The sequence below is a fragment of the Agelaius phoeniceus genome, chromosome 27, assembly GCF_051311805.1.
Source record: "Agelaius phoeniceus isolate bAgePho1 chromosome 27, bAgePho1.hap1, whole genome shotgun sequence".
Lineage (NCBI taxonomy): Eukaryota > Metazoa > Chordata > Aves > Passeriformes > Icteridae > Agelaius > Agelaius phoeniceus.
Genome location: NC_135291.1, coordinates 2,054,331 through 2,067,621, shown reverse-complemented (window position 1 = coordinate 2,067,621; position 13,291 = coordinate 2,054,331). Strand labels below are relative to the sequence as shown.

General features: G+C 51.6%; 1 long non-coding RNA gene across 1 annotated transcript in view; it reads left to right on the top strand.

The window, feature by feature from the left end:
- LOC143695985 (uncharacterized) overlaps nt 1-12,760 on the top strand; it is a 30,388-nt gene extending 17,628 nt beyond the window's left edge. Inside the window, exons 2-3 of the long non-coding RNA XR_013185455.1 lie at nt 2,087-2,363; nt 12,132-12,760. This is a non-coding gene — a long non-coding RNA (uncharacterized LOC143695985). The remainder of the gene's footprint in view (nt 1-2,086; nt 2,364-12,131) is intronic.
- Nucleotides 12,761-13,291: the final 531 nt, after the last annotated feature.

Genomic DNA, 13,291 nt, shown 5'->3' with positions numbered 1-13,291 from the left:
TTGGTGGCCGCGTGTGACGGAGCCACCGCCTTCCCCCGGGAGCTGCAGCGCAGGGCTGGGGACACTGAGGCTGCCCTGGAGAGGACAAATGAGGAGTCCCCTGATATCCCTGAGGACTTGGTGGGACAAACAACTCAGGGACAAACCATTGTGAGGGGGGAACATGGGGGGAACCGAGGGTCAAACCATAATCTCAACTTATAAAAAATAACCAATTTTACAACAAAACCTGTATAAAACACACAATGCTACACTTGGTGGCCAAGGTGGCCGAGGCTGAGTGGCTGTGGGAGGCCAACACCCACCGGGCCGAGGATCACCTGAGGGGGACAGTTCAAGACGTCACAGGAGGCCCCAAGTGCCACCAGGTCCCTGACACTTCCCCTGTCCCCTCCCCAGCTGCTGGGGGCTCTGGTGTCCATGGTGGCCACCCTGGTTGAGGTGACAGCCACTGTGACCGGGCCATGCCGGGGTGTGCGGCGCTGTGTGCCCCCAAAGCTGCTGCACGCGGCCCTGAGGATCTTCACCCGGAGCCTCCGTAAGGCCCTGGACCACCCTGGTGTCACCTCCCTGGGTGACCCTGGTGTCCCCTCCCTGGGCCAGGCCCTGGCCACCCTCAGGGCCACCCCGGGGGCCACCTGGGCCGGTGTGAGAGCCGCGGGCAGCGCCTGGCGGGAGCTGGTGGCTGCGCACGAGGGGAGATGGAAGCAGCTGCTCGAGGAGGCCACCAAGCTCCGCGATGCCTGCGAGGACACGGCCCTTGCCTGGGCCAGGCACCAGCAGGACAAGGCCACCCGCAGGGGGACAGCTGGGGACAACCTGGCAGCCACTGCCCAGCAGCTGATGGTGGCCCTGGACAGGGATGAGGAGGCCTCAGCGGGGGCTGCGCACGGTGCCCAGGTGGCGGCGGCCACCAACGAGGCTGTGGGAGAGGCTGTGGTGGCCACCAGGCAGGCGAGGGCGGCCATCAGGAGGGGACATTGGGCAGAGGTGGCCCTGGAGCCGCTGCAGCTCTTGGTGGCCGCGGGTGACAAAGCCACTGAGTTTATCAGTTACACGGAGTCCCAGCTAAGGGACACCAAGGTTGCCCTGGAGGGGAAAAGGAGGTGTCCCCTGATGTCCCTGAGGCCTTGGTGGCCAAAGTGGCCAAGGCTGAGCAGCTGTGGGAGGCCAGTGCCCTCCTGTTCAAGCATCACCTGCTGGGGACACTTGGGGACATCCACGACCTCCTCTTGAGTCCCCGTGGTGGCCGCGGTGGCCCCGGTGGCCCCGGCAGCCGCGCGGTGGCCAAGAGGTGCCAAAAAGCCATCGAGGACATCCCAAGGCTGCTTCAGGACAGTGACATCACTGCTGCAGTGTCATTGTGGCAGTGACACCACTGGGGACATGGCTGCTGTCACCTGTCCCCTCTCCCCTCCCCACATGGGATTTGAGACAAATCTGGGGAATTTTCTGGGAATTTTCATTGAAATTGTACCAAAGCCTGATGGAAATTCCTGGGGTGACATCACTGGGGACACTCAGGGACACTCTGGGGGCACTCAGGGACATGCTAGGACAGTCTGGGGACACTCAGGGACATCCAGGGACACTCTGGGACACTCTGGGGACACTCAGGGACACTCTGGGGACACTCAGAGACAGGGGTGACTGAATCCCCTCAGCAGCTTCCAGCTTTCTACTGTACCTGCAGAAGAGCCAGGTCATAAATGACAATTTAATAATTGGTTTCTGCCATTCTGCATTGGCTTCTGCAGTTCTGCATGGGCTGCAGCCATTCTGTATTGGCTTCTGCAAAAAAGTACTTTCACAAGTACTTTGCTCTGGTACTTGATTATTGATTATTGATAATTCTGTGTAGCTGCTCACTGGTTCAATATAACTGATCAGTTTAAATGTGCATCATGTAACTGATTTAATGCTGGGGTAATAAATAGGTATTATATCACAAGCTTTAAAATATTAAAAATAGACAAATATTGAATAGATAAATATTAAATGTTAAAATAGCAAGTCTGCAATGTTAAAATGCTTTTGTGTAACTGACTCAGGTGTGAAACAATTCTCTTGTTTCTCAAATCTGCAGACCAACCTCTCCAGGTGATGATGACAGTGACACAAACGTGAGAGGAATTTATGAATTTATCAGGGAGTGTGAAACAACAGGATGGAACCAGGAGAAGAAATCAAATATATTGACCTAATCTACAGAATGTCCTGCAGACAAGTCAGAGGTTAAAACCAAACAAGAGTTCCTGGAACATCCAAACCTCCCGGGAATGTTTGAATAATGTCTAAACTCGGGAATGTGTTTGCAGCCCTGCCTTGGAACCGGATCTGGAGAACAACGGGTTAAGTTAAGGGTGCGTTCTTTGACCGAGCACCAAAATCCTTTTATAGCCCCTATTAAACGTTGGCAATTTCCGAGGAGTGAACTTTGTTTCTCACACCCGGCTGTGGTTTGGGGGCCCCCCCGCTGCTGCGGAGCACTGAGCCCGCCCCGGGTGTCGCTGGAACCCCCAAAAACCGCAGCCACCCCCGCCCTCTTGGGGATTGGGATTTTCTGTTCTCTCCTTGTTACTTGTGGATTGTTTTTCCCATTGCGTTGCTGAGAGGCTCTGATGGCCGAGTGCTCGAGAAGGCGGGGAGGGGGAACTCCTCTGGTTTTTGGGAGTTTCTCCGGGAGGGGACGATAGACGTACCGGGAGAATGGGGGCGGGTGAAAACGATGGGGTTGGGGGCAGCGTCTCTCTGTGGCTCTTGGGCATGGGAGGAGGGCGGCCGGGCTGTGCCTGCAGAGAGAATTCACTGGCACGGCCGGAGCTCAGCCCTGAGGGACCGATCAGGGTCCGCTCCTGTGCCTCGGGAATCCTGAACTTCGTGTGATCTGGGAATCCTTAATTTCGTGTACCCCAGGATTCCTGAATTCCGTGTGCCCCGGGAATCCTGAATTTCGTGTTGTTAATTACGAGAGCAGGCTCCCGGTGCTAAAGTGATTTCAGCATTTATTATAATAAAAGCAAGGCCCAAAGCAAGGGGGCCCCGGGCCGAGCAGGAGCGTTCCCGTCGAGGATGGAGCAGCGCCGGCGCTGGGGCTGCTCAGCAGCGATGTCCCGAATGTTCCAGACGGAGCAGCACAGATTCAGTCGGTCTGAATCCCCTTTTTTATTCTGCTTTTTGTCCCTTAGGCTTGGTTTCTTTTTGGATTTGGATCCTTCATTTGCATGAAGGTTTAAGGCGCTTGATTGGCCCGTTACAGTTCTGTCCAGGCTGGCTGGTTTCGCTCGGGGGGCGGTGAACTTTACTGAGGTGTGTTGTGGTACGTTGAGTACCGTATTTCTTATAACTACTCTTTTAAATATAAAAAGAGAAGTTATAAATATATATTTATACATATACTTAATATATTTAATATATATATTTAATAGATATAAATATATATTATATATATTTTATATATATAAAATAACATATATCATAATATATAATATATAAAATATCTAGAATATATTTTATATACTATAAAATAAATTTATATTTATATTTATAAATATATTTATAAATATATCTTTATATATAAAAACGAGTAGTTATAAGAAATATAACTTTTACAATATAATAATCAAACAAACAGTACATACCTAACCATCTATCAACTATTTACAACACTTTCTAACCTATTTTTAACAATTCCCCCTTCTAACTATTTGATCAGGCTTCCAGCCTGCATCAACCTTTTAAAGTACAATTTCTACTTTTCTCAGTTTCTCGTGCTGTTCAAGCACATCTCTGGCATTCTGATCACTCTGTTCTTTCATTAACATGACTTTTTCACCGTTTTTCCCTTCCACATTCCCTTGCAGCACGATGCTGCTGTGGACAGTGCTGGTCACTGTCCGGCCTAGACATGGAATTGCACATGGCAGTGATATTGCACTTGCTGGTGCACACACTGCAAAGGCCAATTCCTTCCACCATTTACCATTCCAGGTGAACAAGTTGTCCCACCAGTCGGAGTCTCCAAACAAGGGGGTCCATTGTTTTGCTCCAACATAGGTAATTTTTCAAATATTTTGAGGAATGTTTTTAATTACATGACTATGGTCATTGATCTCTTGGAAGCATTCTGAAGTATTAAATTTCCCACAGATCCCTCCTTCCTCTGGGAGCAGGTAGCCCACTGCAAATTGGATCTGGTAAATGACTGATGGCGTTTGCTGTTGCTGCTGGTTTGAGAGATTGATGGTCAGAGTTGTTTGATCGGACACGATTTCAAGCCCTGCTTGCAGACGGATGATTCGACTGAGCGTGAGCTCTGGGGTTCTGCAGCCCCAGGGTCCATCTTGGGCCCAGGGAGCCGGCCCAAAAGGATCTATAATCCTTTCTGGGGTCCAAACGTCACTGTTCCAATTTTGGGTTCCACCAATTAAACTCCTTTTCTCTCTGGCCAGATCCTCGTACGCCGGCACTCCCGAGTTTGATTTCGCATCCTTAGGCAGTAAGGAAAAGGATGGATTTACTGCTCCAGTTGTGCAACTCTCGCTCCACCCTTCTGGTAACTTCACATTGGCTGTGTTACCACAGATCCAAAATAAATTTTTAGGTGCATCCCTGTCATGGTTTGATGCTGGTGCAATGCTGGTGATTTATGAAAATATATTCTCTCTGGTGTCTACTGTGAGATGTGATTAGAAACAGAGCAAAGCAGGCTCTAGCTTAGGAATAAAGAAAAAAACTTTATTAACCTACAACTATATGAAAAGAGAAACACACACAGAACTCAGAATGAAAACTTTCTAAAATATTATTCCTCCCCCCACTAAATTTCTAACACATTACAGTAAGACAAAACTTTGGATTCTCAATTCAGTTACTACTCTTCAGATAACTAACTCTCAGTCTATCATCATTTTTCAGATAATCAATTTTCAGTTTATCAAGAGGAGAGGAGTCTGTCTTGTACCATAGGCTTCCCCAGGAAACACAGTTGAAACCTCTTGTGTTTCCATGTCACACATGGCACCGCCCAGAGAACATTTGCCATCGTGACATCTTCCTTCCATGCCCAGTGCTCTCACCACTGTACATGGACCAAAGCTGCTTCTGGGGTTCCCCTTTTAAGGATGCTTTGCCCAGTTCCAAAAAAGCACAGTCTCTCACTTTTGGGACACCTGTCCCCTCCAAATTCACCCCCTGGGGCCGAGGGGTCTCGAGAACAGAGATCTTCTTCTTCACTGAAGATCGAGGGCACCACCACCCTCCTCACCCGTTGCCTCTGTTCACGCTGCTCCTTCACATAACATCACTGCACTCTCTTGGCTCTGAGCCATTCCTCCCCCTAAATGCAGTCTCTGTGTCACAGGAAAATGGTTCTGTCCATGGCAATACAAGAAAAGTCCAGCCAAAGGCCACTCATCATCTCCTCCCACCTAGGATTCTTCTCAACTCTTCAGATATCTTTCGCTTGCCCACACATTCATCACACCAGCCTATTGCTTTTCATTTCATCTCTATCTCTCTTCTCATTCAGCTTCAGAATAATCTGCATTTGTAAAGTTTCTATCATTTAAGAAAAGAGTTCAAACCTCAGGCTCTGCCTGTCTAGAACTCGCTGCACCCTCGCTGTCCCACCCGCCCCTTCTCCTTCCCAGCCAGCCCTGCTGCCCGCGCACGATATCAAATTTCAAAGGAGCACGAACACAGGCACAAGCAGAGGCTCTTTGTCTCTCTCTCAGCCTTCCTCTGCCCTTCTATCTTGCCAAAGCCTTCGCTGCCCTTCTCTGTCCCCAGCCCTGCCCTCCCTCGCCCGGGGCTTCCCCTGCCCCGCTCAGCCCGCAGCTGGCAGAAGAGCTCTGGCTTCTCCCACAGACCACAACTAAAGAGCTTCCCCTGAGGGTTCTCTGCTTTTCACCCCCTGTGTGCTCAGAAGCGAATCCAGATCCTCAGCAGCCACACCAAATGCCGATATTCAAATCTCAACACTTATCCGTTTAACCACCAAACACTCAAAAAACTCACTTCCTTTTCAAACCAAAACAATCCCAGAAATTAGAATCTTGATTTGTTATATGTTTCAAATATTTGGATAGGATATAGGATTCGTATAATCTCCTAAGCACTTAAACCTTTTTTCTTTTTGACTGTATACACATCGACTTTCAGTTTTTTCTCTTGACCAATATGACTGGGGAGTTTCTGGGATCCACCTGGTGTGTGTGTATCATTTGCTGCCAGATATCTTTTTCATGGCGTTTCTCCTACTTCAATAGTATACATTTTCCCTTTTCTTGATCAACACTCTTCCCCTGTTATTGTTGATTTAAGCTTCCACTCTCCTTCCCTTCTTTTGGGTACTACCAGTTTTTTTCCTGATGTAATCCATTTTAAAATGTCTAGGGGACTTAAACTGATACCATCCCATGCCCAAATTTCACTTAAGTGCTTCCTCCCACACACCCAACAATCAATCAAATTAAATTATTTTGTAATCTTTTCCACCATATCAATTAAAATATTCTTTCCATATATTTGTCCCTCTCTATCCCTTTGTCTTTTCAGTTGCACATTTTTCTCTTTGAATATATACTCTAAGTTAGTTTCACTTTCTTGTTTAAAACACACCCATCTTTCTTTCATAGGACACTCTCCTGACATCTTCTGGATGGGGTTTGCAATATTTTTAGCCATCTGTGAGAAATGCATATTTTATGATTGGCTTTTTGCAAATATTAAAATGAATATTGTATGTGTTATGTTAGAAAGTGATGCTGTATTAATTTTTTTAAACTAGTATGTTAAATATAGTTCCAGGTCAAAACATAATGTTTAAATAGAAACTATGTATGTGGGATATTTTTTATAGAAAGGAATGAGGTACTCCCACCAGGATAGCAGCCACAGGACACCTAAATCTTTCAGAGAATTTATTGCTCCCTTATCAGAATAAATGAACTTCTTCCTGCCTTGCCTTGTGCAGCCCTGAAAATGTCATTAAGAGGAAGAAGTTGACACTGACCAGACAGAATCCTGTGTTTGAATGGAATTGATGCATCATGGATGAGGTGAATGAATATGCAACAGGCTACTGTTTTTAAAGGTTAATCCTCTGTTAACGAGTGTCCATTTTCGGGCTTATTTTGCCCAGAAAGAGGTACCTGGACTGTTTGTAACTCTTTGTTTTTATTGCCTCATATTGTCCTAAATCCCAATTGTTCAAATTTTTATTATTTGAATTATATTACTATTTTATAACTATTTTATTACTATTAAACTTTTAAAATTTTAAAAACAAGTGTTTGGCATTTTTCACACCAGCCAATATATTTTATTATCCTCTTTTCAGGCAGTTAACTGGGAGTGATGGATACATTTGGGATTCATGTTTGTGTGTACTCTGATTAATGCACTTTCTGTACCTCCTCTATCCAAGGACAGTCACGCTTCTCACAAGTGTTTCCTCCACTCCCTTTGCAGTGAGGGAGCAGCAGCGTTGCTGCCAGTGCGAGTCTGGTGCGGGCTGCCCTCCTCACCTCGCCATCCACAGGGGGTTTTTGTGCTAAGCGAATGCAAAGAGAGTTTTTCCTGGAGGGAGTTCCTAATCGAGTCTCGCCTCCCACCTCTGGTTTTCCCTTCTTCTGGAGACATTCTGCCATGACCCTTATTGCATCCACTCCCTTCCCTCAGTTTGGTCCCAATTAGGGTTGCAAGGAGAGAGCTCTATGGAGCAGTACTGGAAACTGAGATGTTATTTTGACTGTCAGTTCTTAGCTGAACAAAACTTGAACTTATACTATAACTATATTTTTAACAAACATTAACAAACTTTAAGGATATACGGATAACAATGTAGATGTTCCCCATGGGGGGGTTGTGTTCAGGGTTGCACTTCTTTCCGTGCTTTCCTCAGGACCAATTTCAAGTCTTTATCATTTCTGTTGGCTATAATCCATTTGCTTGCCTCAGCTGGGGGTTGTACTTGTGAAAAACGCCAATCACTTGCTTTTAAAATTTTAGAAGTTCAATAGTAATAACATGGTTATGAAAATAGTAATATAATTAGAGTAATAAAAATGTGGACAATTATGATTAGGACAATATGAGGCAATAAGAACAAAGAATTACGGATGCTCTGGATACCTCTTTCTGGGCAAAATAAGCCTGAAAAAGGACCCACGTTAACAGAGGATTAACCCTTAAAAGCAATAGCCTGTTGCATATTCATACATCTCATACATGATACATAAATTCCACTCAAACAAAGGATTCTGTCTGGTCAGGGTCAGCTTCTTCCTCTTAATTCTGATGGTGTCTTCAGGGCTGAGCAAGGCAGGGAAAAGTTAGTTAAGGGAGCAATAAATTCTCTTTCTCTGAAAGATTTCAGTGTCCTGTGGCTGCTACCCCAGTGTGAGTACCTCATTCCTCTCTTTAAAAAAAGTATCTGACATAGCATAGTTTCTATTTTAACATTATGTTTTAACTTAGAACTATATTTAACACACTACTTAAGAAAATTAATACAGCATCACTTTCTAACATAACACATATAATATTCATTTTGATATTTGCGAAAAGCCAACCATAAAATACTCATTTTTCACATTATACATAAGCATTTCGTTGCTTTGTTGCAATATCTCTTAGCTTTACCACAACTTGCTCTGTTTTATTCTAAGCCCCAGTCATCTTGCTACCTCATCTCTTTTACTGTATTATACTGCTTTTATTTTGATGCTTTATTTGGCTATTTGGTCAGAAAGCTTCAGAACCTTTCTTTGTGTCTGTTTTCGACACAGCAGATAGAAGCATTTGCTGATTCCATTGCCAATTGACACGAATCACAAAAACATTTGTCACATGGAGGGGGGGGGGGGGGGGGGTGTCCCCTGGGTGGGGGAGGGGCAGTGAGTGAGGGGTCCTGGTGCACTTGGGGGGGGGCTCATGGATCAGGGGGGTCCCAGTGCATTAGGGGGGCAGTGAAGGGGGGGAGGCAGTGAATGGGGGGGTCCCAGTCCATGGGAGGGGCCCGGTAAATTGGGAGAGGGGGTCCCTGGGGATAACGGGGATCCCGGCTGATAACGGAGGGGGAACAGGATCAAGCCCCAAGGGATCCTCCCCAGTGCTGGGGACCCTCTTGTGCCCCCCCAGCGCTTGGAGTCCCCCCGGTCCCCACACTGTGCCTGGGGGGTCCCACAGCTCTGAGGGGGCAAAAGGGAGGGGGCAGAACCCCCGTGATGGGGGGGGGGGGCACAGGGGGGGTCCCGGGCCTGGTGCTTGGCGGGGGGAAGTTGGCACACGAGGGGGGCTCAGTCCCAGTCCTGGGGCTCGGTGAGGGGGGGTGTCAATGCACAGGGGAGTCCCAGTGCCTGGTGGCACCTGAGTGTCCACAAGGCTCCCCAGTGACATCACTGTCCTGATGACATCACAGCAGTGACATCACTGTTCCTGCAGCACGCTCGGGATGTCCTCAATAGCTTTTTGGCACTGCTCAGCCATGTGGGCTACTGGGGCCACCGTGGCCACCACAGCCACCATAGTCACAGAAGAGGAGGTTGTGGATGTCCCCAAATGTCCCCAGCAGGTGACACGTGGCCAGACGGCGCTGGCCTCCAAGGCCTCAGGAGCATCTGGGGACGCCTCCTCTGTTCCCCCCAGGGCAGCCTCGATGTTCCTGAGCCGGCGCCGCAGCTCCCGGGGGAAGGCAGTGGCTTTGTCACATGCGGCCACCGAGTGCTCCAGTGGCCCCAGGACCACTTCCCCCTGCTGTCCCCTCCTGGTGGCCACTCTCAACCAGCTGGCGGCCACCATGGCCTCTCTCATGGCCTTGCTGGCCGCCTCCTCCTCACTGGTGACCGCCGCCAGCCAGGCCTCAAGTGTGGCCACCACCGAGGCCACCTCCTCCTTGTCCAGGCCCACCGACGGCCGCTGGGCCGTGGCCACCAGGTTGTGCAGAGATGTCCCCCAGCGGGCGGCCTTGTCCTGCTGGTTCCAGGCACGGGTAGTGGCGATGGTGGCGACGGCAGCTGCAGCAATGGCTGCAGCTGTGGCCGTGTCCCTGCAGGTGTCACGGGGCTCGGTGGCCTCCCTGGCCAGCCAGTCCCAGCTGTTCTCGAGCACCTCCACCAACTCTGCCAGGCGCTGCCCGCGGCTCTCACATCGGCCCAGGTGGTCCCAGGGGTGGCCCCAAGGGAGGCCAGGGCCTGGCCCAGGGAGGGGACGCTGGAGTGGTGCAGTGAGGTGACAGCGTGGTAGTTCAGGGTCTTGTGGAGGTACCAAGTGAATCTCCTCAGGGCCACGTCAGGGACTTTGGGGACACGCGCTGCCGCACGCCCCTGTGTGGCCTGGTCACAGCAGCTGCCACCTTGCCCAGGGTGGCCACCACGGCCACCACAGCCCCCAGCCACTGGGAAGGGAACAGGAGAGGTGTCAGGGACCTGGTGGCACTTGCGGCCTCCTGGGGTGGCCCCTTTGTTCCCTCCCTAGAGGGCTCTGCTGTCCCCTGTGTCCCTTTGTCAGCCCCGCTAATGCCATCTGCCACCCCCCGCCACCCCCCGCTTTGCCCCCGCCCCGCGGCCCTCGGTCCCCTCCACCCATCTGTCACCTCCCCCCTTCCCGCCGCGCCCTCCTGTCCCCTTTGCGATCCCCTGTCCCCTCTATCACCCCCCGTGTCTCCCCTGTCCCCTCCCCTGCCCCGCGCCGGGATTGCCGCACCTCGCGGGGCTCCATGGCCGCTGGGGACACTCTGAGGACGCCTTGGGGCGCTCCAGGGACACTCTGGGGACACTCCGGGGGGCGAACAAGTCCCTGTGACAAGCCCCTGTCCCAGCCGGGGACACCGTCCCGGTAGCAGCAAGCGCGGAAGGGACAGAGCGAGGTGACGTCACCGCCAGGCCCCGCCCCCTCCCTCCGCGGGGCCACCCGGCGGGACACGGCCCGGGCCAGCAGCAGGTGACCGCGCAGGGACACTGCGGGGGCACGGGGACACCGCACAGGTGCCACCAGGGACATGGCACTGCCACCTGTCCAGTGGCACCAGTTCAATGCCAGTGTCCCTGTGCCACTGCCACCAGCCCTGTCCAGGTGTCCCCAGTTCCATCCCACTGTCACCACCCCAGTGTCCCCAGTTCAATTCCAGTGCCACCAGTTCTGTCCCACTGTCACCATCCAAGTGCCAACAGCTCCATGTCACCAACCCAGTTCCAGCCCAGTGTTCCCAGTCCTGTCCCAGTGCCACCAGCCCAGTGCTCCCAGTGCCACCACCCCATTGTCCCCATATCAATGTCACCAGCCCAGTGCCACCAGTTTCAGCCCAGTGTCTCCAGTCTCATCCCAGTGCCCTCACCCTGTCCCAGTGTCCCTGTCCCAATGTCACCAGTTCCGTCCCAATGTCACCATTTCCACTCCAATGCCACCAGCCCAGTGTCCCCAGTCCCTTCCTAATGTCCCCCTCCCAGTGTCCCCAGTCCTGTCCCAGTGTCCCTGTCCCTGTGCCACCAGTTCCCTCCCACTGCCCCAGGTCCAGCCCAGTGTTCCTGTCCCAGTGCCATCAGCCCAGTACCACCGGGGATGCCCCAGTGTCACCACCCCAGTGTCACCAATTCCCCACCAGTGCCACCAGTTCTATCCCACTGTCACCACCCCAGTGTCCCCAGGGCTGTCCCAGTGCCACCACCCCTGTGTCATCATTCCAGTGCCACCAACCCGGTGTCCCTGGTTCCATTCCTGTGTCACCAACCCAGTGCCACCAGTTCTGTCCCACTGTCACCAGTGTTTTGGGGGTTTTGGGGAATCCCAGGTGGAGTTTGGGGGCTCCTGAGGGAGTTTGTGGGGGATCCTGGAAGGGTTTTGGGGGGGGTCCCAGGTGGGGTTTGGAGGTCCCAGGTGAGGTTTTGGGGGTCCCAGGTGAGATTTCCAGGGATTTGGGGCTACCTAGTTGAGAATTCCCAAAAATTTGGGGTTTCCCAGGTGAGAACACAGGCCAGGGGCTCAGGGGGGCCGAGGGGGGAGGGCCTGGGGATGTTTGGGGGGGGTTCAATCAATGGGGGGGGCCTGGGGAGTGCCGAGGGGGGGTCGTGGTGAGTGTGGGGGGGTCCCATGGATTTGATGCCTCAGGTTTTGGCTTTTCTCTTTTTCAGATTCTGTGCTGCTTTACTCTGTGGGTCTGGGCTTCATATTAAGGGATGCTGAGCTCTGTTCACAGAGCAGGGAGACAAAACAATTCCTGCCCTAGCTGGGAACCCAAGGACAAATAATCCAAACCTCAGGCCCAAGAGCATAAACATCGTGGACTGAAGAGAGAAAAACAAGAAGGATGGGACTTCATCAGCTAAAGCTATAATTGGACAATTAACTCCAATATGCAAATGGAGCAGAACTTATAAAAGTGACAGACCTCGTGACCGGTCGTCCATTTTGGGGCCATTTTGGTTCATCTTGGGCGTAGCCCTGGCTGGGCTCTCGTTCTGCCCAAGGTGTGTCCATGGAGGCCTTTTAACAAATGCCTGCTTTACTGTGTAACTGCGTCTGGCCTCTGTTCTAGGCCAGCCCTGTGCAGGCATCAGTTTGTGGCGAGCACGAAGGGAGCCGAGGCACCCGGGCAAGGCTGGAGCAGAGGCAGAGGAAGGTGCAGCTGCTGCCCCCAGCCCGCGGCACTGGCGGGGCCCAGGTGCGGTGCCGAGGGTGCGGGAGGCCGAGAAGCTCGGCAGGAGCGAGAGAGGCGTGAGCGGCTGCAGGGGCGCTGCGTTTATCGGGTGGGGGCGGCGGGAAGGGGCGTTTTGTGCTCGGGAGCGCAGCGGGTGCGGTGCTCGCTGCGCCCCGGGCTCAGGGAGGGCGGGCGCTGTGAGCAGCGGGGTTGGATTGCGGGGCTGGGCTTGGCCTGGGGCCGGCAGTGCTGGCGCAGGGGATCGTTCCCGCAGCGCCGCTCCGGAGCGCCGCGATTGGAATCTCGCTCTTTCTCTCGCTCGTTGGGTCTTTTAATTTCTACTCAGAACTGTTAAAATTCCGTGTGTATATTCTGCTGCGAGTGTTGTAGTGATAATATCCCGAGAAACAGTCCCCTGGGATTAGCACTGAGAAACTGGGGAGCCCTTACCGGGGGGAGCCTTGTTTTTCAAAGCCAAGCTTATTGGACGCTCAGAAAAGATCTGGCCGCGGTATGAGCTAGAGGACAATCAGACGAGCCCGAGTTTGGTATTTGGGATAAAAGATTAATATCAAGTTTGATTTCCCGTAGAGGCGAGGATAAATACTCGGGGTGCTCAGGTGAGCTGGAGTATGCGAGGCTCTTTCTGGTGTC